The 24,200-nt window shown below is 43.7% G+C and overlaps 1 long non-coding RNA gene across 1 annotated transcript in view; it reads right to left on the minus strand.

The window, feature by feature from the left end:
* Positions 1-13,670, minus strand: part of LOC125355532 — a 17,342-nt gene extending 3,672 nt beyond the window's left edge. The window contains exon 1 of the long non-coding RNA XR_007211672.1: positions 13,582-13,670. This is a non-coding gene — a long non-coding RNA (uncharacterized LOC125355532). The remainder of the gene's footprint in view (positions 1-13,581) is intronic.
* Positions 13,671-24,200: the final 10,530 nt, after the last annotated feature.

Here is a 24,200-nt window from a genome sequence, read left to right on the forward strand (position 1 = left end):
AGCCGGCGTCCAGGGCGGGGCCAGGCCGACCAGCGCCCACCCCGGGGAGGGGAGAGGGGGAGCCGCTCCCCACCGGCCCGGGCGAACCCCCAAATCCGGGGATCGGGCTGGACCTGGGCGGAGGCGTGGCTCCTGCCGCAGGGGGGCGTCTCAGGTTCTGGGTGGTCGGAGGCGGATGGAGTCGAGGGCCGGGCCGGGGGCCGGGAGGGGTCGGGGTTGGGGGGTTGAGGCCCAGCAGTGGCTCTGGAGCCTGAGTCCGACCGGTCCCCCACCTTGCCCCCTGCTCCAGACTGGGGGAGGCAAACCCCGAGGATCTCCAGGCGCCTCGGCCCCCCAGGGAGGCGCCTCTGACAGGAAGGGGGACGGGGAGGGCGCGGCTCCAATCCGCTCACTCCCGGGGGCCACCTCGAGGTCGACCCCCGTGTGTTCCGCCAGTCTGGGGGGGGGGTGCAGATACCACCTTCCTGCGGACACAGTCCCCCAACCCCACCTGACCCCAGGTCCGGTGTGCGGGTCGTGCCCAGAAGCCCACCGCCAGGCGGGTTCCGACGGCCCTGCTCCGGCTTCTGCTGGGTGGGAGGGGATCTGAGAAGGGAGCGGCGTTGGGAGGGGCGGCCCGCAAACGGTGGGGTCTTCCCTCCCCACCCACGAGAAGCCCTCCCCATTGTATATATTGCTCAACCCGGTTGTTCGGGCCTAAAATTAAAACCCTTAATAGTGCTCACAGGGTAAGCGTAGAAATTCTGCCCGCAGGTGACATCTTTGACTCTTATCAAATGAACGTGCCCTTCGGCCATTTCCTCCGGAAACGGGGGAGATCTCATCGCCCTGAGTGACCCAAACTATTATTACTCGACTTAAGGAGAACCAAAAATAAACTTCATTACCCCCAAAATTTCACTTTCTGGCAACTATAAACATTGTGGCATTATTAAGGTCCAAGGACCATTATATCGGTAATTTAGCTCATTGGGTTTTAATTGGTAAATATTAGAAGTTCTTTTCACTTTTTTTAGTTGAGGTGGGTATTTTGTTGTTGCTGTTGTTTTCCTTAATCAAAGGAGCTGCTTCCCTAAGCTTGCTTCAGAAAGCCTGATTATGCCCATCCTGTTAAAGGCCACCTTAAAAAAAATGTTACTACATAATTGACTTATTGCAATCATGAGGTGGTATTATAAATTACCACCATTATAAATTACCCCTCTATCAACGTTTTCAAATAGCTGAGAGTACAGGTTAAATTCTTTATAAGGTGAGAAGTGTTCTGGTTTTACAAAATTGAAATTACATTTTACCCAGACACCTTAGCAGTTTACCTGAGATTGAGACCACTGGGCCAAGGCTCTATGGCAGTAACCGTCACTGCCAGCACTACTGGTACAGGAAATTTTTATACTGGACATGGTGTACCTGGCTTAAAATGTTTGATTCTTGTGTACTGGGCCAAGATTTGTCTTGGGTACTAGGTCTGGGATTCTGAACCAATCAAACTCCGTTACTGCAGACAGCTTCAAGTCCAGGGTTTCAAGCAAGGTCCTTTCCTGGATGCCTGTAACTCTAAGACTCCAAGCTTCAACCAGCTTGTACAGGTGACTTCCACTCTGGTGGAATCAGCAACTTCCTGCAGAGGCTCCTGAGTGACAAAGGATCTCTGGGCACAGAAGTGTGGAATGGTCCAACTCTAGAGGCATTCTGGTAGGATCAAAGGTCAAGATCGACTTCTTTTGGGACAAAACCACTCAATGAATTTTACTTCTTTTTTTATAAACAATACTAAATGGGTATCAAAACATAAACATATAGAAAGCAGGAAACTCCATTTTTAATTGAGGGCCAATAGTGTTTCAAATACAACATATGCCAGAATTTCCTTGAAAGCAGAGCCACTGATGACCTCAAGTACATGACAACACAATGTAGAAACAAGTGTGGCTTGCCCTTCCTTTCATCCTAATCGTAAAAACTACAGTGCCTCTGGTATAAAGTCAAGAAAATTGTAATCTACTTGAAAATCAGAATTGGCAAATCTGCCTCCCTGTGTGCAACCCAACCTATAAAATGATGCTATTAAAGTACTGGGGGAATTTTAAAACAAAATCTTTCCACAATGGCTTACTGATCGTTCTCTGGCCCTGCATATCAGATGCACTGTTTTCTACTGTTCAGAGGCCTGGAAATTAACACAAGCTAAGATGCTAATGGAGCCTTTCTACTTGAGACCTGAGTGCAGACCACATTCTCCACCGTGAAACTAACATTCCTCCTGACACTCATGTTGAGTGAGAACAGCAGGCATTTTAGGGAGAGAGAGCAAAGAATGCAGTAAGAAGGTACAAAGATGTAGTTTTCTTCTTCTATCCCAAGGAAAAATATAAGTCAATAGCAACACATAAGAGGAAAGAGTAACTGTAAGCTAACAACTGGGTCTATGTGGAACTCACACGTATTTTCTGCTTAGAGGGGCACTGTTTAGAGTCTGAAGTCCTATAGCTAAAGGTTCTATCCTAGTCCTGGAAACAAGATGGAATTGGAAATTCCAGCCCTGGGAGCCACTACTTTGACTGGGTGTGAGGGTCATAAGAAAAGCTCTCAAATTTTGCCAAGATGGTTCCCCCAAACTGAAAGAGGCTCTATGTGAAAAAGCTCTCCTGGCTCCCAGTGGAAAGGTGGTACAAGCAAGTGTGGCAAGGGGGTGTGGCCAGCACCAGATTGCATCTGCAGATTGTCACCTGTACAGGTAAGATAGAATCACTAAAAGGGTTATTTCCTAAGAGATCTCCAGTGGGCCTCCCAAACTCTCTTCTTTTCAGAATTGTCCCTTTTCTGTGGGAGAACAGAAACCTTGGTTGAGGAAGACAACCTTTACAGTGCATGAACAACCTAGCTCTTCCTGAAAGACAGGAAGAGAAAGTCAGCAGGGTAGCATTTTACACACCAGCCCACCAACTTATCCAGGTGCTGCAGTGGGGGTGGGAGAGGAAACAGTACCTTGCTAGAGAACTAAGACAACCTCACCCTGCCTCCATCCTGCTCCTTTCCCTCCCCTGACTCCACAATAAGCCAAGGGAATCCCCTAGCAGATTCTGACTTTCAGCTCTTAAACGGCTCCTTTTCCAAGGAGGAACAAGGTCTGTTTCTTGATGTGGGGCCTCAGATGCTCTGTTATTGCAACTTAATTTTGTCATTGCTTCTTTTCAAAGATTATTTGGAATGAATTGTTTCTTTTGTTTACTATCCCAACAAACAACCTCTGCTAATCTTATATTTTATCTCCCTAACATATGGAAAAGCTATTTATTCTAGCCAATCACAATAAAGTGAAGAAAACCCCATTTTATGGAAAGGTATATATCACTAGTCTGCTGATCATTAAAGATATGATTACCAGTGAAAACCCTCTGAAGGTGGCACATTTATGCTTCCAGGAACAGATGGGGACACGCATTTTCCTTGCAAATACTTTTGAAATTGCTCTACTGGTAGCAGTATAAAAATGATATACAGATGCCAGGGCCGGCATGGCCAGGATGAGTGCACCAGATTTACACAGTAAAGCCTTCACACGCGGACTGTCAGTTTTGATTGATCTCTACTATACCTCAGGAACTTGTTGACTAGGTAGGGAAACAGTGCAAATAACTCACTGTAGCGAGTCAGATAATTCACACAACCAATCGGTCTGCTTCACTTTCCGGCTGTGACATACGAGCCTTCCCTACAAAGATGCATCATTTTCCAGCTTGAGCAATATTCAATGTCAGGAAAGAAAAGGTATTAAAGCCACACAAAAGGATTCAGACTATCGCCGGATGGTAAGTTGTTTTGGTAATAGGGGCCAGATCTCGCTCTATTCTAAGTCCTACCAGAGCATTCAGGCCCAATTGTCATTATCATATTGATTAAAAAAAAAAAGTTCATCATAGTGCAATTTTAGGTTTAACGCCAGCGGATTGGGAAAGAGCAAAGAATTATCCCACAAAAGCACAACATTCTTACCACAGGGACGTTTCCCTGTTCCAGTTCATTGATGGAGTTGATTAAGTTTAAATGAAGCAGACACTGGATAAAAGTAAGGGTATTGACCACTGGGCACTGCGATCCGTGCTTGAAAGGACCTGATACATGCAGAAAAGCAAGATTTGCTAAATGCTCTAATCTTCAATCAAATCTTACATCAATACAGACAAAGTTTGGTAATGAGAGATTCAATGAAGCATGTGGGAGAAAGAATTAATCCTCTTGGTCTAAACTGGCTTCAACTTTGAAGCTCGCTCCGAAGGAAAGACAGTTATCTAAATGCTAAATAAGAAACTTATTGTACTTTTCATGGCATGCTAATCTTTTGTCTATTTCATCTCTATTATGTGTATGCTCATAGACTGCAGTTGTCATGGTGATTATATCTAGCCACGCTCAGGGGGATGGTGGTGAGAAGCCAGTTGCTGAGGTAGAAAAGACCCCCACGCAATCCACAGTGAAAAAAATGGGGGGAGTAGACACTAGACTCCTCCCAGGCTCTTCCCACTGGGACTAAGGATGCATGGACCCGTTCCTACCTCAAATCCACTGCCCCATATACATTTCTAGATACTAGTTCAGACTCTTTCCTTCCTTCTTTCCTTCCTTTCTTCCTGATCCTCTGCAATCTAGCTAGGAGGAGAGGACAACTGAAGAGGTAGTGACTGAGAAAGAACCAAGGGCTCTAACACTGATGGGCTGGTCCTGCCTGACTCTACCATGGGGTGGGGAGTTAAGTCATCCCAGACTGATGGCCAGAGTGGTGTGAATACCAGAGGAGCAGCCCAGCAAGTACTTTCCTAGCTGGCAGGAGGTAGAAGCTATAGGGTCACCCGGGGCCTTGGTCACCAAAGGTGACCCTGGGCCCTTTATGTGTTTTACAAAAGTTGCCAAATTAAGACAGGATTATAACTGCTGTAGTACTTGTCAGGGCTGAAAGGTTGGGAGCCTCAAATATGCCCTGGCAGTGTTGATGAAAAGCTTAAAAAGTAATAAAAGGGAGAAAAGAGCGAGGAAAGTAACATGTATAACTCTTATTAAAGAGAAGAGCCACAGAGAGGTTGTGAACTTGAATCACTGTTTGAACTTTAATTTGTTCATTAACAGGATTTGCCCCTCACTGCGAATGTTATTACTTCCCTTTGCTGCTCAGCAACAACTCTGGGCATAATGAAAGAGTCTGGCAAAAAGTTAAATGCCTAGTAATTAATTCATTTAATTGAAAAAATAAAAAAGAGGAAGAGAGAGAAAGAGAGAGGTCCCACTGCAAACTCAGGCAGAGGCTGGGAAAGGAAGCAAGGACAAAACCTGCACGGGGGTCCTCTCCAAGACCAGCCTCTGTGGAAGAGCGAAGACTGGTCTCTGACTTGGTCCTGTCACAAAATGAGTGCTCCTAGTGCCCTGCAGAGCCTCTTCCCTGTGCCACCTGCCCCTGGCCCTCTACCAGGGCTACTTTGGATGGTCTGTTATGGTGGCATCGAGTAGATGCCCATAAATCTTTCATTAAGAAGTGGGGAGTCTTTGACTTCCCCCTTCCTTCCCTTTGCGGGGGGTTGTGCCTCTGGTTCCAGGCAACAGTGAAATGGAGAGGGACAATAGTTGCATGTCTGTATCTTAAACCTATGTCTGGCATAATGTTATCTTTCCTCCCTGCCCTAGCATATAATTTAAATAAATAGACTCAGGTCATGGAAAGAAAAGAACCGCACTCCTTGCCCTTGCTCAGAAGTGTTAGGACTAAGCTAGTGTGCTTCACTTCTAACCTCACAGTTCCTCTGACACTTTTCTCCCCCTTGGGTTTGCCAACCACTGTTCCCACTCCTCCCCCATGAAGGGCACTCTCCTTCCGGGGGAAGCAGACCTGCTCCAGGCACCTCTATGATGTTCTGTAATGCTGCCCTAGTCGCCAACGCAGAGAGCAGCCAAGTTCAGGAAGTCAGAAGTAGGTCAGGCTACCCTTTCCTATTTAATATTTAAGACCTCCCACAGTTAGGATTGCCTGTTTTTCAAATTGGTGTTCATATAATCATTGTGATTATCTTTGGAAGTACAATCATCTACCATGGGAATCTCCCATTACAAACTGCTATGGACAGGAGAGAAAGAGAGAGGAGAGAGGCGAAAAAAGGATGTGAGGCAATAGAAATGAATTCTCTAGAATTCAACCTGTTTTGAGTTTGTGTTTTTAATTAAATCTCTCAGAGAGGACAAAATTTTATCATCCTGTTTTTACTATCACCAAATAAGTTGCCTGGCTGGGTCCTCTCCATTTATCTCGAGGCCTCCTTTAGAGCAATCCTAACCTCAAACTCCATACAGCTATAAACGGAACCTAATAAAGACATACTCTCAATCTGAATTAATAACACAGAGAAAGGAATTTTCTTAAAAGTCTTTATAGGCTGGAGGAAACTGAGAGGTTTATTTGGCATCCTTACTTCCCATCTTTTAGTCCCTGAATACTGAGGGAGCTTGTTTCCAAAGTTATTAATGTATCTTAGTGTTACTCTGCACAATTGCCACTAAGTTTTAGAAGTCTACCAACAAACAAACAAAAATCTCCTCTCCCCACCCTACTGCTGAGCTACAAATGGTTAGCAGCTTAGGAACTGAGGTATGATAACCCTGCTACTACCCTAATCTAAAAGCTGATCACCTCACATGCTCAAGCAGGTTCCTTGCTTCTCCCATACAGTCTTCAAAGTGCTTTGAGAGTAACTATCCTAAATTTTCCCTTTACTCCAATGCCTCCTAATTCTTATGGTAACAACCGCAGGGGCCTCAAGCCTTCTACCATCTCCTTAAGCACTAACTGGCATTTCTGGCTTGTTTTCCATGACCTGCCTACAGGAGGCAATACAGCTCTTTAGGCAGTCAGATCTCCCATAGTCCCCTGAAAACATGAAATTAATTCTCTTTATTGTATTGAAAGTGCCAGGCACTATTTTAGGCCCTACAAGGATCATTCCTTTGATTTAATGTGATGGGTACAACAATACCAATTTCCAGGCTGAAGGAACTGAAGCTATAGAAGTCAAGGTGCTGGGATGCTGAGGATTGTCTGTGTGGTGCAAACATTGGCATGCTTTCCTCCTCTGGCACACTCCTGCCCTACTGCTTAGATCACTTCTTCCCCTCATGTAGAATGCCTTCTCACTCCCACTCTACAGAATGGGGGTCCCACCTAGCCATCTTCTCAGTCCCACTCTACAGAACAGGGGTCCCACCTGGCCACCTTCTCAGTCCCACTCTACAGAACAGGGGTCCCACCTGGCCTGCAAATCCAGAGAGAAATCCCCACATCTGTATTACACCTTTTGCCATCAGCCTACTCGTGGCCTACATTGTCACAGTGAACCTTCAGTATCATGGCACTCACTTGGCACTGTCATTTGTTGCCCTGTGCTGTCACTTTTATTTTTTACTCAATCCCTTCCAGAGCAGAGTCCATACTCCTTGAAGATAACAATTTGTCACCATCTATTTCTTTACATTCCTCCCTCTCTCTCCAAGCCCAATATCATGTTCCTATGTGTTAAACACTCAGCTCATGCCTAACAACCCTAACAAGCGCAGACTGCCATTGCTGTTCTGTAGAGAAAGAAACTGAGCTTCAGAAAGATTAAAAACTTGGTCCAAGCTGCTCAGCTAGGAAGTAGCAGATCTGATACCAAAACAGACTGCCTGAATGCAATACCCCTTTTTCTTAGCCATCATATTATAGTGGCTCAAAAGCCTCCTGCTTCACATAGTGTGAATTAATGAAATGTCATGGTGTGTAAGATACTCAATAAACCTTTAGAGAACAACTCCTCTAACTATGACCTCAGAGAAAGGGCACTGCTTTTAATCTTCAGCTGGTTAGTTCCCCTTCCACCTCTCTAGGGGCCACGCCCAATGATCCTCACTACCTCTGTGCTGGAGTTGCCAGGAGAGAGGGGGAAATTTCCTTTCCTACCATATCTTTGGCATCTTTAAGTACACAGAGGGAAAACAGGAGAAAAGGAAAGACACAAATATTAACTTTTTAAAATGGCCTGTGAGGTCTTGCTGCCTCTGCAGCAGAAATGGGTCACTACTATGGAAAGAATAACTATTGTTTGTTAAAAAATATGTTTCTAGGGCTGGGGATATAGCCTAGTGGCAAGAGTGCCTGCCTCGGATACACGAGGCCCTAGGTTCGATTCCCCAGCACCACATATACAGAAAACGGCCAGAAGCGGCGCTGTGGCTCAAGTGGCAGAGTGCTAGCCTTGAGCGGGAAGAAGCCAGGGACAGTGCTCAGGCCCTGAGTCCAAGGCCCAGGACTGGCCAAAAAAAAAAAAAAAAAAAAATATGTTTCTAGGGAACATGGCCTAGTGGTAGAGAGCTTGTCTCATATACATGAAGCCCTGGGTTCGATTCCTCAGCACCACATATATATAACAAAAAAGCCAAATAGGCCGCTGTGGCTCAAGTGGTAGAGTGCTAGCCTTGAGCAAAAAGAAGCCAGGGACAGTGCTCAGGCCCTGAGTTCCAAGCCCCAGCACTGGCAAAAACTTTTTTAAAAAAGGAAGAAATATGTTTCTAGCTGACAACTAGGCCAATTTGTGGGACTCAAGCCATGAAGACCCTTTTTAGAATACAAGCATCAAAGCCCAGAATCTGACCCTATTTCTCCTTAAGGACAGTGTCCCACCAGTGCTCATGCTGCAGATCTACGCTTGATAGTGTTAGGAAGCCATCGAGGTTCTTTATCTGCAACAGGTCTCTAGGAAACGAAAAAGAAAACAACAACAACAAAAAAACCCTCTTGATTGCAACAAGGTACTTTTATGAATCTAAGGATTCTCAAGGACAATTTTACTTTCATTGGTATTTTTCATTAACTAGCAGGACAATTTAAGGGCTTACAACCATTACCTTAGCCTACAAAGCCTATGCTACAGTACACAAATCAGACATTTTGGAAACAAAATCCTTCCCTTTACTTCATCTCAGAGGAGGATCAACTACTCTGTGGATTACAACAGGTGTATATCACTATTGGATACACTGACTTTCTTCCAGGGGATGCTTTGGAATTCTTAAGGACAAAAGCCCCCTTGTTCTAGATTCAGGATCCACACCTAAATTTCATAAACCTAAAGTCAAGAACCTCTTTACATGAGATGGGCTTCAAGAAGTACCCATCAGACTTATAACTACCCAAACCACACTAAGAATTCCCTTGCCTCTCCAGAAGCTATAAAAGTGCATATTTAAACTCAAATTTTAAAATATTCTTGGTCAGGGTGTTTCAATGTTACTGTCAATTGTTTTCCAACAATGGTTGTGGTTTATGGAGGGTTTTCTGGGCCCTTGATCTTCCCAAGTGCTCCTATGAAGAACTGTTTGGTCTACCTAATGGAACTGAATCTGGCATCGTTTGCTGACTTATTAGTTAGATAGGAGGCCCTGGCATCCAGGGTCCATTTGGCCCATTTGCTATAATTTCTGGGGAATAATCAAAGTCATCCAATTTCCAGGCTTTATAAGTGACTTACATAAGGACATTATTTTTGTCTCGACTATGTAGTTAATCTTCATGTCCCACTAAATCTGGTATGAGAGAGAACATGTTTGGGGACTGTTGCCCCAATCTCTTATCTTCTAGCCAATCTTCCCTTTGTAAGAGTACCATCATTTGCAATGTTAGTTTAGGCATAAAAACTCTATCTTTGTTCATTGGCCTTTATCTCTCCTCCTGTTCAACATGGTATAGATTTCTATTAATTACCAATGACCTCATAGCCCTCTAGATAATACTAAAGTATTATACCACAACATTTAGAAAAACTCCTACCCAGCTAATTGTATTCCATCTGTTTGTCTTGCTCTCCATAGTCTTCAGTTGGAGTTGAATTATTTTCTCAAATTATAAATGGCTCTCTAGTGATTTTTAGGTAACAATGATAAGTCCTTCCTCAAATGAATTCAAATAATTATGATTCAAAAATTCCAGAGTCTATCTTTCTTCTTCTGGTCTCTCTCTCTTTACTATTTTTCTACATACTTTCCTATGTTTTGGCTTTAAAGATCCTAGTAAGAATTTAAATTCACTAGGTTAGGATTTCATGACTCTAGTCAGTAACTAGTGGCTCATGCCTGTAATCCTAGCTATTTAAGAGGCTTAAATCTGAGGATGTCAGTTCAAAACCAACCTGATGAAGAAAGTCTGTGAGACTCTTACCTCTAAGTAACCACTATTATCTCACATTAATCACTAATGCTAGCCTTAAGCAAAAAAAGCTCAGGGACAGTGTCTAGGCCCTGAGTTCATTCCCAGGACCAAAAATAAAATGAAATAAAAAACCACAACAATTGCATGATTCTGTATTTTGTATAGTATTTAGTATATTATAAATTTAACAGTAGAACAAGGTGATTCCATTACAAATGTGCTTTGGTGTCTATATTCACAATCAAGTACTAAAAATTACAAATGTTTTAGCTCTAGGTTAGACTTACTTGTACTCTAAAGATGTTGGAGTTTCTTTGTCATAGTGGAAAGCTTTGCTCACTAGATAGAATACTCTTCTCAGAAGAGTAGGGCTCTTAAGTTTCAAGGAATGTAAGTTCCTTGAATTGGTAAATGTAATTCACCAATTTAATGAATTACATAGAGCAATCCTCTTTTAGCTGTTATATCCTGATTGTTTTGTACACTCTAGGATTCAACAGCTTTTAGAATCATACCAGTATTGTGAGCTGTCATAAAGTCCAAAATCAGCCAACAAAACTCTTGACAACACAACTTTCTGAAGTAATGTGTGCATAGTGCCACCATAGAACTCCTAATGTATCACACATGTACATGGATGTTAACTTCATAATTCATTGACAATTGAAGAGAATTGATATTTCCAAATAAGCAATCTCAAAGCTGTTCTGTGGCAGCTGCACTTTTTCTAGTGATGCTGTCCTTATTCAAATTATGTACCCACTATGTTGGTATAGTGACCTCAGAAAAAGCCACTCAAAAAAAGCCATCCAATGCTCTTTCCACTTGGTCTGACTAGTTGGATGAGTACACACGAAAATGTATATATAGGTTCTGGTATAGTTAAAACAGACACAAGTGTATTGTCACATGTTGATTATAGAATTTCAGCCCTACAATGCAACATTAGGGCTGGGCTATAATTATTCCTAATATCTTAGCTTCCTTATAGTGCTTAACAAAATTTTACATTAAGTACATTTTTCAGATTTCACATGTTTTGATAGTCAAGGATTAAGGCACTGTTGTAAATTATTTCAAGCACCATCTAAGAATAATTATAACTATAAATAATTAGAATAAATATACTGGGTATTTTTATTAAACCAATAAACTTTAACCAGGTGTGTGCATGATTACTTGGGATGTATTTTGCTTGCTGGATTTATTGTAGACAGTTCAGGTTCACTTTTCTTTTTTTGGCCAGTCCTGGAGCTCTAGGCCTGGGTGCTATCCCTGGGCTCCTGTTGCTTAAGACTAGCACTATACCACTTGAACCACAGTGCCAGTTCTGGCCTTTTTATGTGCTTAATTAGAGATAAGAGTCTTTCCTGCCCTGGCTGGCTGTGAACCATGATCCTCAGATCTCAGCCTCCAAGTAGCTGGGATTACAGGAGTGAGCCACTAGATCACCAGGTTGACTTTTAAAAAGATATATAGCCTTGATTTTTTAATTTAAAATATAGTGTATATCATATATAACCAGTCAGTCCAGGATGCCATATAAGGAACAAGACTTAAGAAAAAGTACATTCTGGGGCTGGGAATATGGCCTAGTGGCAAGAGTGCTTGCCTCCTACACATGAAGCACCACAGCTTCCCCAGCACCACATATATGGAAAACCACCAGAAGGGGCGCTGTGGCTCAGGTGGCAGAGTGCTAGCCTTGAGCGGGAAGAAGCCAGGGATGGTGCTCAGGCCCTGAGTCCAAGGCCCAGGACTGGCCAAAAAAAAAAAAAAAAGTACATTCTAAAATAAATGAAAAATATAATATAAATCTCCTCCAATCGTGGAAGTCTTTAAATTTTGTCTAAAAAGTTTTAGAAACACACACACAAAGTATGGCAGTATAAAGAAGGAACAAGTTAGAGGAAACCTGATATCTAATTTATTTGATTCCCTGTACTACATGTGGGTAGTCAATAAACTTTTCTATTTGTATAAATGAAAGACCACAGTCCTTAACTCTTCTCTAATAATATTCCTTGAGTTTCTCATCACCAGGATAAAATATTCATATTTAGTTTGATAGAGATGGATGTGAAGAAAAAAATGTTATCTTCAATCAAGGCATACGGAGTCTACTGTAATAGTAACTTCCACAGCACCCTAAAGAATTTGGTTCGTTTGCTTATATTTGGGTTTGACTTTGCATTTAACTTTTCCAATAGTTTCAGTTTTAGAAAATGTTTGGTCTTAAAAATAGAACTTTCTCTCCAAGTTAGGATGGACTCTTGAGTCGGTCACAGGACATCTCAGTCCCTCCTCGAATCAAAGTAGATTAGGAAAAGACCACCTCCTTCTTCCTGTGGAGACTTTGAGGAGTCCAACGATACTTACAAAATGATAAATGTTACTACCTCCTTTAGCATTTTGAAAGATGTCAACCAAATACAGAGCATGTTTAGTGTGTGAATTAAAATGCCTCTTACTGATGGCGATTCCCTCTAAGATACTGTGTGGAGAAGAACAGGTTTCTATCTGATCTGTCCTTCCAGAACTCACTTCGCACTTCATAATAGCTTGGTGTGACGGTTGCTGTCAAAATCCCCTGCGTGGAAACATCCCTGCCCTAGATTGACACAATGGATTAGAGTGACAGAAGACTTTTTAAAAACTAAGTGCACTCCCGATCGACGGCCTAGCCCGGGGTTAGGAGAGTGTGGTCAGAGCTGGAGGACTCAGCCCTCCGCTGACCCCACCCGGCTTTAGTTTAGAGGGGGATGAAAAGTGCCTGGGGTGTCTCATGGGCAGGGTTGGAGGACAGACAGGGGAGGCAACCGGAGTAGAACAGCATTCTCTCCCAAATCCAGGGATAACCTGAGGGACTGGTGGGAGGTCTTCTGCAAGACATCCCCCCCCCCCACCACGGTGGCACTCTCCTTTGCTGGGAACTAGCCAAGTGAGGACAAAGGGTCAGGGGGCACGTTCTTTGGGCGGGAGGGCAAGAGTGAGAGATCCAGAATAGGGTTTGGGGCTGAGGGGAAGGGCGGGACCGCGACACCTAGGAGTAGCCTTAGGAGAGGGTCAGACCGAGACCCCAGCTCGTCGACCTGCCCAGCCTCCCCCGTGGCCCGGCCTTCCCCGTAACTCGACCTCTCTCGCATGCCCGGCCTCCCACACAGGCCCGGCCTCCCCCGTGGCCCGGCCTCCCCTCCTGGCTCGGCCCACGCCCGAGGTGCGCTCCCCGCCTCCATCTCCCCTTCTGCGGCATGGGAACCAGGCCCTGTGAGCGGTCACAAGGCCCCCGCCCCCTCTCCACCCCCGGGACCGCGTCCGCACAGCGCAGGGGGAGCCGGGGACCCCTGCCCCGGGAGACTCACCTTGGAGAGCCGGGACGCGGAGTGCCCACGCTGGGAAGGAAGGACACGGGCCGCGCCGAGGAGCACAGCCCCAGCCCGCGGGGCCGCGCCGCCGCCGCCTCGGAAGGGAGGGACGGAGAGAGGGAGGGTGGGAAGGGAGGGAGGCCCTGAGGCCTCTGCCTTCTGACAGCAGCCCCGCAGCCGCCGACGCGTGCCAGGCCCCGCCCCGCCCACTACAAGCCACGCCCACAACGCCCAGCTCGGGCCTGGCCTCACCCTCCCCGGAACGAAGCCCCGCCCATAGCAGCCTAGGCTCCGCCCCGGTGCTGTCAGCCGGTTCTCGGCCCCGCCCACTGACCTCTTTTCTTCTCCCTTCTTCCCTCCCTCCCTCCCTGCCCGCGGGGTGCAATCCTCCTTCCCGGAGACGAACACGAAGCGACGTGAAAACCCTTTCCACCAAAATGAGCTGTGATATCCTTTTGATGGCTATAATTTATTCCAAATCGTCCCTGGACTGAAACGATCAATTAGCAGCCTGAAACGCACTGTGAAGTAAATTGTCACACTCTCTATTACAGGATGGTTATCATATATTTATAAGGTGTGTTTTCTGCAGTCAGAACCAACAAGGTGTTGAGCGATCAGTCATACACGCACTCCTTCAAAAAGAGAGGGAGAGAAGCCTCAGCATTGTGTGGCAAGGGGAAAAGTCCTATGACAGTTACCTTGACCCCCCCCCCCAGCCCGCCCCGCCTCCACATACCATGCGGTTTCATCCCCCTGGAGGGAAGGCCGGGGAGGCACCAGCTCTGCCTCCTGTGACCCCCGACGGCAGGGGACTCCCAGGACAGATCTCCTCGTGGTGTGCACAGGGGTCAGGGAGAGGGATTCCTCTCCTCTCTGATTTTCCTCCACTTCTTTCCTTCTATACTTCACACAGAGTGTGTGTGTGCTGCACTAACTCTCTTCTTTCTCGGGTCTCAATGTGTTGCTCCCTCCGAGGTAATGATGTGCAGTAAGAGATGATGTCTGCCTGATACAAAGTTTACCCAGGGAGAGAATAATGGCATTGCCACCAGAACGCTTCGGTTTTTCACAAAGGAAATGACAGCAAGCTCTAAGGAAGTTCTAACACATGTTGATTCAGTCCGGTGGGACTTGACCAAACTGTGGAAGCTTTGTTATTCTATAATTCTGAGTTTTCCCTAACAAACTTACATCAGCTTGTCAGTCACCCAGGAACAACTGTAGGCCATTTTTAGAAGGGTTCTAGATTGCATCTAATCAATCATTTTTGCCTGGGAAATGTAACTCCAGAACTCAGCCTACTGATTATAAAAAGTGCTTAGTAGCTAAAACACTGTGTAGTAATAAAGTTGTATTTGTGTAGTGAGAGACTAAGTTTGAGGGTAAGAAGCAGAATGTATACAGTATTCTCAGGTTGGTTGCTCTCCCTATTTCTTCGTGGTTGACTTTGTCTGCAAGGCCAACCCTTGAAAAATGAGGAGCAAGGCAATCTGTATGGAAGTTTGGGTTGCATAGACAGCTGTTGCAATGCTCCCCCCCCTCCCCCCGCATAGAAAGGGCTCCATGTTCCTGGTCCAGGAAGCAATGGAGCTGGGCGAGAGACTCATTTCACTTGATCAAACTGTCATAGCACAAAGCCAGACACGGCCCCTTCACACGGTACCTTTCAATGCTGTTGATTTGATTTGGATTAAACTACTAGGTAATATCTATTGAGCACATGTTCTATACCAGACATTGTGATTCAAGTACTATACATTATTTTATTTCATCTCCCTAACAATCTGGCCAGAGAAGGTTCTTTATTCTCCCAATGAGAAAACTGAGTCTTCCAGAGATTTAAGTAATGTATTAAAAGTTATATACCAGGGCTGGGGATATGGCCTAGTGGCAAGAGAGCTTGCCTCGTATACATGAGGCCCTGGGTTCGATTCCCCAGCACCACATATACAGAAAACGGCCAGAAGTGGCACTGTGGCTCAAGTGGCAGAGTGCTAGCTTTGAGCAAAAAGAAGCCAGGGACAGTGCTCAGGCCCTGAGTCCAAGGCCCAGGACTGGCCAAAAAAAAAAAAAAAAAAGTTATATACCAGCCAGCACTAGTGGCTCACACCTGTAATCCTACCTACTCAGAAGGCTGAGGATCCAGGTTCAAAGCCAACAGGGGCAGAAAAGTCCCAGTGAGACTCTTACCTCTAATAAACTACTTTAAAAAGCCAGAAGTAGTGCTGTGGCTCAATGGTAGAGTGCTAATAGCCTTGGGCACAAAGAGGCTCAGGGACAGCACCCAGGCCCTGAGTTCAAGCCCCAAGACCAGCAGGGAAAAAAAGTTACATATCTAATAAGTGATGACCTCAAATCCAGGTCAACTGTGTGTTAGCCTTCCACCACTGTGTCAGAGGACCTAAGAAAACAGCTCAGAGCAAGGAGGATTTATTTTGGCTCCCAGTTTGTCCATGGTTATCTGGCCCCAGTGAGCATGAAATGAGGCAGTAATATCATGGCAGAGGAAAACTGCTCTTATAGTGGTGGCCAAGAAGCAGGGTGGGGGGGAGAGGGAGAAGAGAGAAGAGCCAGGGACAAGCTATATCCTTCAAAGGTGCATGCCTAGTGACCTGCTTTCTCCAACCAGGCCCCATTTCCTACAGTCTCTTCAGCTCTCGGGTCTGCAGCTTCTATCTTCATGATGAGAGAAATGCCTCAGATCATGGCTTTAGGACCAAGCCTTGAACAATGAGACTTTAGGGACTCCTGTCCAAACCAGAGTAGTCTCTAGTACTATGGTAATCATCATCATCATCATAGTAAAATATTATATAATTTTATTCTTCATCCAATAATATGTCTCAAAAATGTAAGATAATTATTACTTTAGTAGCCCAAGAAGGCCTCAAATTTACAATCCTCCTGCCTCAGATTCCTGAGTTACTGGGGTTACAGGTGTGTAACACCATGCCTGGCAAAAATTTAGGATTTAATTTGATCTTTTCTACTAAAAAGATTTTAGGAAAGCTGATGATAAAATGAGAATGGTGAATTGTAGGTAAAAAGTAAAAGCACAACTGTTTGCAAAAAAAGCCACAATGGATATACCTTTGACATGGCTAGATTACCTATATTCTACTCTTCCTATATCCTATGATGTGTGTGTGTGTGTGCATGTGTGCGTGCGCATGAGCATGCTCCAATACTAGGGATTAAATCCAGGGCCCACATTCTGTCCTTTAGCTTTTTTTTTTTTTTAACTCAAGGCTTGTGCTCTACCACTTAAGCCACAGCTCCACTTCTAGCTATTTGCTAGAATTAATTGTAGATAAAAAGCCTCAGACTTTGCTGCCTGAGCTAGCTTCAAACCGTGATCCTCAGGTCTCAGCTTCCTAAGTAACTAGGATTACATGAGTGAACCCTGTGTACCTGGCGCCTGTGATTTATTTTTCAAAGTTACCACCTGCCATCCATTCAAAGAGATTTACTCAAGGTCTCTCATGGCTGCTAAACTGAAGGATGGGGAGAGGGGAGAAGGCGGGAGACAGCACATTATGGTGGAGAGGAGCCTTAAGTGGAAGCCCCTGTAGGCCAGAGGTCCTTGTCCCAGTGCCCAGCTCTGAGAACAAAATGTGCTTCCTAATGGACTTTATATTACCAACATCACTAAACTCTCCTCTAATAGACTTGTAAAGCTCTGCTTGCTACCTTTTCCCTCCCTTCATGTAGAATTTGTAATCAAGAGCCCAATTTTGTCATTTGGAAATACTAATTATCTAATCACGGCATGCTGCATAACGTACTTGTCTGCCCAATTAGCTAGGACAATTATTAAAATTCAGAGGCCTAATTATGTCTCAATTTAATGCTGGCAAACTTGCATACAGAACAGTAATTAAAATCCTCTTCTTCCCTGTGCCTTTAGGGTAGAGATGATTAGGCCTTGTCAGGAGGTGTGCCGAAGCAAACCAGTGAAGCGTATTGCGCAACATGACCCGGCATTGTTAAGTATGTCAACATATTAACCTGAATCCCCTTCAGCCCTCCACAGAATTACACTGGGTGCAGGAATAATGGAGCAAAAATAGGAGGCATTTTATTTTAAAAAACATACACACATAAATTCCTTTTAATTAATGCTAGGAGAGTTCCGATGAATCCCATGCTTTTCTAAGTGCTCTAGTTCCTATAATTACTAGTAAATTCGCTCTTGTTAAAACTACTTTTTCCCCCTCATTTAAAAAATGATTTTTTGTAGAATATATTGAGGGGAACTCCCCCCACACACACAAAAACCTAGTTGGTTAGCTTCCAGGAAAACAGGTGAATTACTAGCTTTGATGATGGAACACTAGTGAATTGTCATCAAACCAAAGAAAGACTGGAGATCCTGAGGGGAGGGGTTTAGGGGTGGAGAGGGGAGAGAGAAGGCTATAATTTAATAATTGAAATTTAAATAAATGTGGAACATCTAAAAAATCATAATATTGAAACAAATTCAAGATTTTTATCTTTGCAGCTCTTTATCATTGGATATCTGAAACCAAGCCAGCTCAAGGAAACCCACACATTGTAAAACAAACAAAAACAAAACAACAAAACCTCACTCAGCTTCCCTAACCCTCTTCTCCACAAATGAAGAAGAGTCACAAAAGCCACTGAGACTCCTGAGCTGCCCTCTACATCCCACCTTTCATTCAGTGGGATACGGCCTGTAGAAATCAAGCATGTGTGCAGTGAATGATGTCAGTCCAGCCCAAATTAAGTGATCTACAGTAAGACTTTTTCAGTTGCTTCCAAACATCTTGCTGCCCAATTGACTTTCAGAGAGCCAGCCCCGTAAGTGCTCATGGGCACGCAGGCAGGCACAGTGACTTACCTGGCTAGAATTCACTCTCAACTTCTTTTGGATTACACAACAATCTCATGCCCCATTAGACAAGGCAGGCAACTTTCCATCGGCTGAGGTGAGGCCCACTACTCTACCTCCCCACTTCCTAGTTATGGGCAGAGCAAGTACAATTTCCTCAATTTTGCTTGTGGCCCTCTGCATCTGAGACAGAGGGCTATAGATGAGACACGGATCAGGGCTGCTTGGTTTGGTTAAATATCTCCCACACACCCTGAGATCAAAGTGTGGATGAGATCACAAAATAAACGAGACACTTAGAGTACACTCTGTGTACCAATGCCTGAGGACCCCCTGTGCTCCATCAATACTTATTTGCCACATGTTTAGTTATATTTGCTCAGATGTATTGCCTTTGGCTCACATTCTTCCCCTTTCAGTTTTTATATTTTGCAAGTAGGTATAGTTTCATCTGCATCAGTGGTAATCAAAGTAGAGTTGCTTCTTCCTAATTTTACTCTGGGTAAAATGGGATGTTTAGGGAAATTCTGCCTTCTAACAAAGGCAGGGACTATAGCTATACTCTACCGGAGGTGGTTGTCTGGCCCTAGAACAGGCCCCTAGACACTTGTACTATAAAACAGAGGTGGTTGCTCCACCCACAGACCTCCCGGGGAGCGTGCCCTGTGTCTTGAAAATGGCCTTGCTCTGAGTCTCTTTGGATGGCAGACTGAAGTGCAAATCTGTGTTCTGACTTGTTCCCGTGGCTGTCAGCATGTTTTCCTCTTGTCAGCAGCAATTGACTGGTCAGGCTCACCCCTGTACAGCAATTGTAACAGCTCATTGACAGGCTAGTGACCCAGCTGGACCTGATAATGGAAAACTATTGATTTTTGTGGGCTCCACGAATCTAAAATGAACGACCGATGTAATGTCATCAATGTCTCGGATTCTGGTAACCCAAGGGGAAAAAGTTTCAAAGATTGCTTGTATTTCCTAACAATCTGAGCACTAAGTATATGTAAGAAGGAAGCCCATTTCTTCCCATGTTCTTAAATGGCCCTGATTAGTCAGGGCTTCAGCCCAAGGCTTACCATTATAAAGAAAGAAGAGAAGAAGGAAGGAAGGAAGGAAGGAAGGAAGGAAGGAAGGAAGGAAGGAATCAAATTGAAGATCAAACTCAGAACCTTGTTCATGCTTCATCCTCAGTCCCTCTTATCTGTTATAAAACAAGCATATAGGAAAAGAAGTTGGGAGCAAATCAAATATATTGGCTAACAGTGCTGCTGTATGAAATTATGATAGATTGCTTCTGCTTGCCTCTGTTAATTTGTAGGAGAAAAGAAATTTGAAAATAAGGTGCCTGGTGTGTGTGTGTGTGTGTGTGTGTGTGTGTGTGTGTGTGTGTGTGTGTGTGTCTTATTTAGTTTGGTTTCCTTAACCAGTTTATTTCTTATTTGACCATTTCAAAACCCTGGTCATTGCTTGTGTATTTTTCAAAACTAAGAGCCAAATTAGCAATGAGTTGGAGTTAATTTTGCCCAGTAGATAAATCCAGAAAATTCCATATTCTTTGCTGAGTTCTGATGGCTAGAATGCCCGTTAATGGCCTCTGCCAAAGGGAACTTCCTTTGGGGGAAGAAAAAAAAAAAAGCTGAGGGAAAGTTATTGATCTTGTCCATGCGACTCAATCCATTTAGTTCACAACCCACTTGTGGTGAGAACATAATCATCTTAGAGTGCTGATCAAATTCAGACATTCTAAGAACACAGTTCCAGGGACCAGACAGATCAGAAGATCAGAGAACACAGAAATAACAGGGCTGCCTCCCTGTCCATTTGCTCAAAGAAGGTTAGAGAGAGAAGCCTCAGTGAGGAGCCAGAAAAGACACACCCCAGGGGCACTGAGTCCATGTGTGGCTGGGTCCTGTTTCCAAGATGCTTGCGGTCTTGACACTCTCCCGTAATGGTCTCTTCAGGGACCCTGACGAGTTTCACCCTTTTGTGACACTACATCTGGGTTTCTGGCACACTCGTGTTTGCGGTTTGGGTGCCTATTTATACAGACACATACAGTTGAGGCCTGACAACCATTAAGCTAGACCTAAAAGCAGGTGTACTTTAATAAATATCAAGTACTTTATGCAGAGAGCGCAAGATTCCTCAGGTAGTGTATGTCTGGTGGCCAGTGTAGGAGTGAATAGGTCAAACAAAGGAGAATTAAGGTCTTAGAGGTTTGGGGGCTCTTCAGAGTGGCCATATGTCATACATTTGATATCTAGTCACTGAACAAAGGGGCATGACAAGCTATTTTCAAGTATAAAAAGATAAAGGCACTGGTCACTGATTAAAGTGAATTATACAACTTGTAGGTAGAGACGGGAGGCAGGGACTGGGAGAGAATGAAGGAACAGAAGATGCTGTATGAAAGCAAATGTGCTCACCACCTGACTCAGTTTGTTGCAATCCCGCTGTACATCGCTTCTATAAAAACAAAGTAAATTGTTTTTTTAAAAGATAAGGGGAAGTGTTTACTAGTTTATAATAGATTTGTGAGCAAATAATGGAAAGCCATAGTTTCTGTGTACCTGAGTGAAAGCTCTTGCCAGTCCATGAAGAAGTTTTATCTGTCTGTGATAAATAGACAAAATAAAACTAAGTCCATGTCATTTGTTTGTTAGTTTTGCAGTTCTGAGGACCAATCCCAGCATCTCACATATGCTAGAAAAGTTCTCTACCACTGAGCTATATCCCAGCCCCTGATGTGGTTTTATAAAGCAAAACTTACCAAGTTAAAGGGGTACTGGTGGTCATGCCTATAAGCCCAGTTATTCAGGAGGCTGAGATCTGAAAATCCTGGTTCAAAGCTAGCCCAGGTTGGAAAGTTCATGAAACTCATCACCAAAAAGCTGGAAGTGGATCTGTGGCTTGAGTGGTAGAGCACCAACCTTGAGCAAAAAAGGCTCAGGGACAGTGCCTAGGCCCTGAGTTCAAGCCTCAGGACACACACACACACACACACACACATGCACACACACACACACACACACACACACACACGGTCCAGGTTATATGCACTTGAGGCATCACTTTCAGTTATAAACAATAATGATAAGAAATGATGGATGCTTTTCATTAATATCCTTGCTGTCAAGGCAAGATATAACGTGTGTGTGGAAATCATACAGCAATTCTGTGACCCAAAAACCTGCAACACGTAGGTGTGTCTCTTGCCTCACTGGTGTCAAAGAATGAGGCCATGGACAAAGAGGGAGAAGCAAAATACCAAAAATGCTTTGAAGAAAAGTCCAAAATAATGAATAGACTAAACAGCTATTTATGTACCCGCTTCAAATTAAGTCCATTGCAACCATGTGAGTTTCAACAAATTCCAGTGTTCATGACAGAGACACGGCACTACTGCCACCAGTGCTCAGCAGTATATTAAGGTGTAGTCACTCTTTTTTGTTTTCTTTTAAGTTCTGTCATTAAAACTGAAATCTGTGCTTTTAGTGCACTGTTGGAGGATGTGATCTTGATCAGTCTTTTAACTTTCAGGTAATTTCTTAATTTCTGCCGACATGCTTCTTACTCCCTGCTCTATTTAATGCCAGGTTTATTATTAACAGGACTTCTGTAATAGTGGGAGATAAGAGTAAAACCAGTTTTCTTTCTTTAGATTTAAAATTTGTTTGTAAAATGAAAAGTTAAATTCTGAGTGTCTTACTCTTGTTTGTAACTTGTAGATTTGAATATATTAAACACAATCCCTCCGTAACTAGTTATTAAAATCATTATTTCTCCTCCCTCCCATCCTCCTATCCTTCCTCTCTACCTCTTTTCCTTTCTTTCTTCCTTCCTCTCTTCCTTCCTTCCTTTCTTCCTTCTGTCCTTCCTTCCTTCTTTTCTTCCTTCCTTCCTTCTTGCCTTTCTTCTCTTCCTCCTCTTCCCCTTCTCTCTCTTCTCCTCATCCTTTCCTCCTTCTCTTTGTCCCATTTTGTAAATGGGGAACTCAGAGCCTTACTCATACCAGGAGGCTCTGTCTACTGAGCTTAACCCAGCTGGCACAGTGTCCTGTAATAGAGTAACTCTCCAGCCAGTCTCTTCTCATTTTAAAATATCTTCTTTCAGAATGCTAGAGGCTGGAGGTAAAGAGAACTGTTCCATGTTATTTCAGAAAACAGGATTGGTATGTGGAATCTTGGGATTATCAACAATAACCCAGTTGTTTTTTTTTTCTGTATTTCTCTTTGGCCAACTCAGGATGCTTAATTGTTCCTTACACACATTATGAATGAAGATAATACTATCTGGCAATAGAAAGGGACAGTCTTCTGTTGAGTGTCCTCTTTCAAGACCCAAGGAACATTTTTCTAGAAGCCTTTCTTCTGACTTTACCTCTAGCTTTATCCAGAGTTGTCACAGGCCTATTTCTAAACCAGGTGTTGGCAAGAAGGACAGACTAACTGTGACTGGCTTATTAAGCTAATCTGTAGCTCTCCTCTAGCAATAGAGGTGGTCATGTTTCTCTCTGAAGTATGCCATACCTGAAGAAAATTACCTAGAAAAAATCCAAAATTTTTGTCTACAAGGAAGGAAAAGGGATGTGTGAATTTTGTAACTGTGTTGGTGTCACCTGCACTTAGAAGCCTGCTACCATTAAAAAAAAAATTTAGGTACAAGGAGGATACCACATGATGAGATTCAAAACATATTAACAAAATATTAACAAATTAAATAAAATAACAATGAGCCAAATAAAAGGTATGTAGTATAATCAAACTTAAGTTGGCCTAGAAATGAAAACTTGGTTGCTGGAAATCAATGTAATTTGGAATCCTGATAAAATAAAGAAGAGGGGCTGGGGATATGGCCTAGTGGCAAGAGTGATTGCCTTGTATACATGACACCCTAGGTTCCCCAGCACCACATATACAGAAAATGGCCAGAAGCGGCGCTGTGGCTCAAGTGGCAGAGTGCTAGCCTTGAGCAAAAAGAAGCCAGGGACAGTGCTCAAGCCCTGAGTCCAAGCCCCAGGACTGGCAAAAAAAAAAAAAAAAAGAAGAAGAAGAAGAAGAAGAAGAAAAATTAGTTGAAAAGTCTCAACAGAAGCAGACAAAGTTGATGACCAAATAATTTTTTTAAGTTAGGTTGGCAAACTATACCTATATATTTCTACTTTAAAAAAAAAAAAACAGAGCAAGCAGGGTTCTATTAGCTCACATTTGTAATCCTAACTACTGAGGAGGCTGAGATTTGAAGATTGAAATCAAAGCCAACCCTGAGCAGGAAAGTCTATGAGACACTGGCATAAGGAAAAAAAGTGATGGGGCTTGGGAAGGAAGCTTTGTGGTAAAGTGCTTGCCTAGCATGCATGAAGCCCTGGGTTCAATTCCTCAGTACCACATAAACAAAAAAGGCTGGAAGTGGGGCTGTGGCTCATTGATAAAGTGCTAGCCTTGAGCAAAAGAAGCTCAGGGACAGTGCCCAGACCCCGAGTTCAAGCCCTAGGACTGGGGAAGGAAGGAATGGAGGGAGGGAGGGAGGGAGGGAGGGAAAAAACACAACTAACAGCAAAATATCACACAGTGAAATAAAATGACTACTTTCTTCCTAACTTTGCAAATAAGACAATAATACCCACTCTTTAAATGCTATGCTGGGTTTTTGTTTTGCCACAGCAATAAAACAAAAAATAAAACAAGGCATAACAATTTGAAAGGAAGAAGTATTAATATCTTTATATTCATTGATTAGTTTGCTTAACAGTTTAAAAAGTAGA

This window comes from Perognathus longimembris, chromosome 7, assembly GCF_023159225.1.
Source record: "Perognathus longimembris pacificus isolate PPM17 chromosome 7, ASM2315922v1, whole genome shotgun sequence".
In the NCBI taxonomy this organism is placed as follows: domain Eukaryota; kingdom Metazoa; phylum Chordata; class Mammalia; order Rodentia; family Heteromyidae; genus Perognathus; species Perognathus longimembris.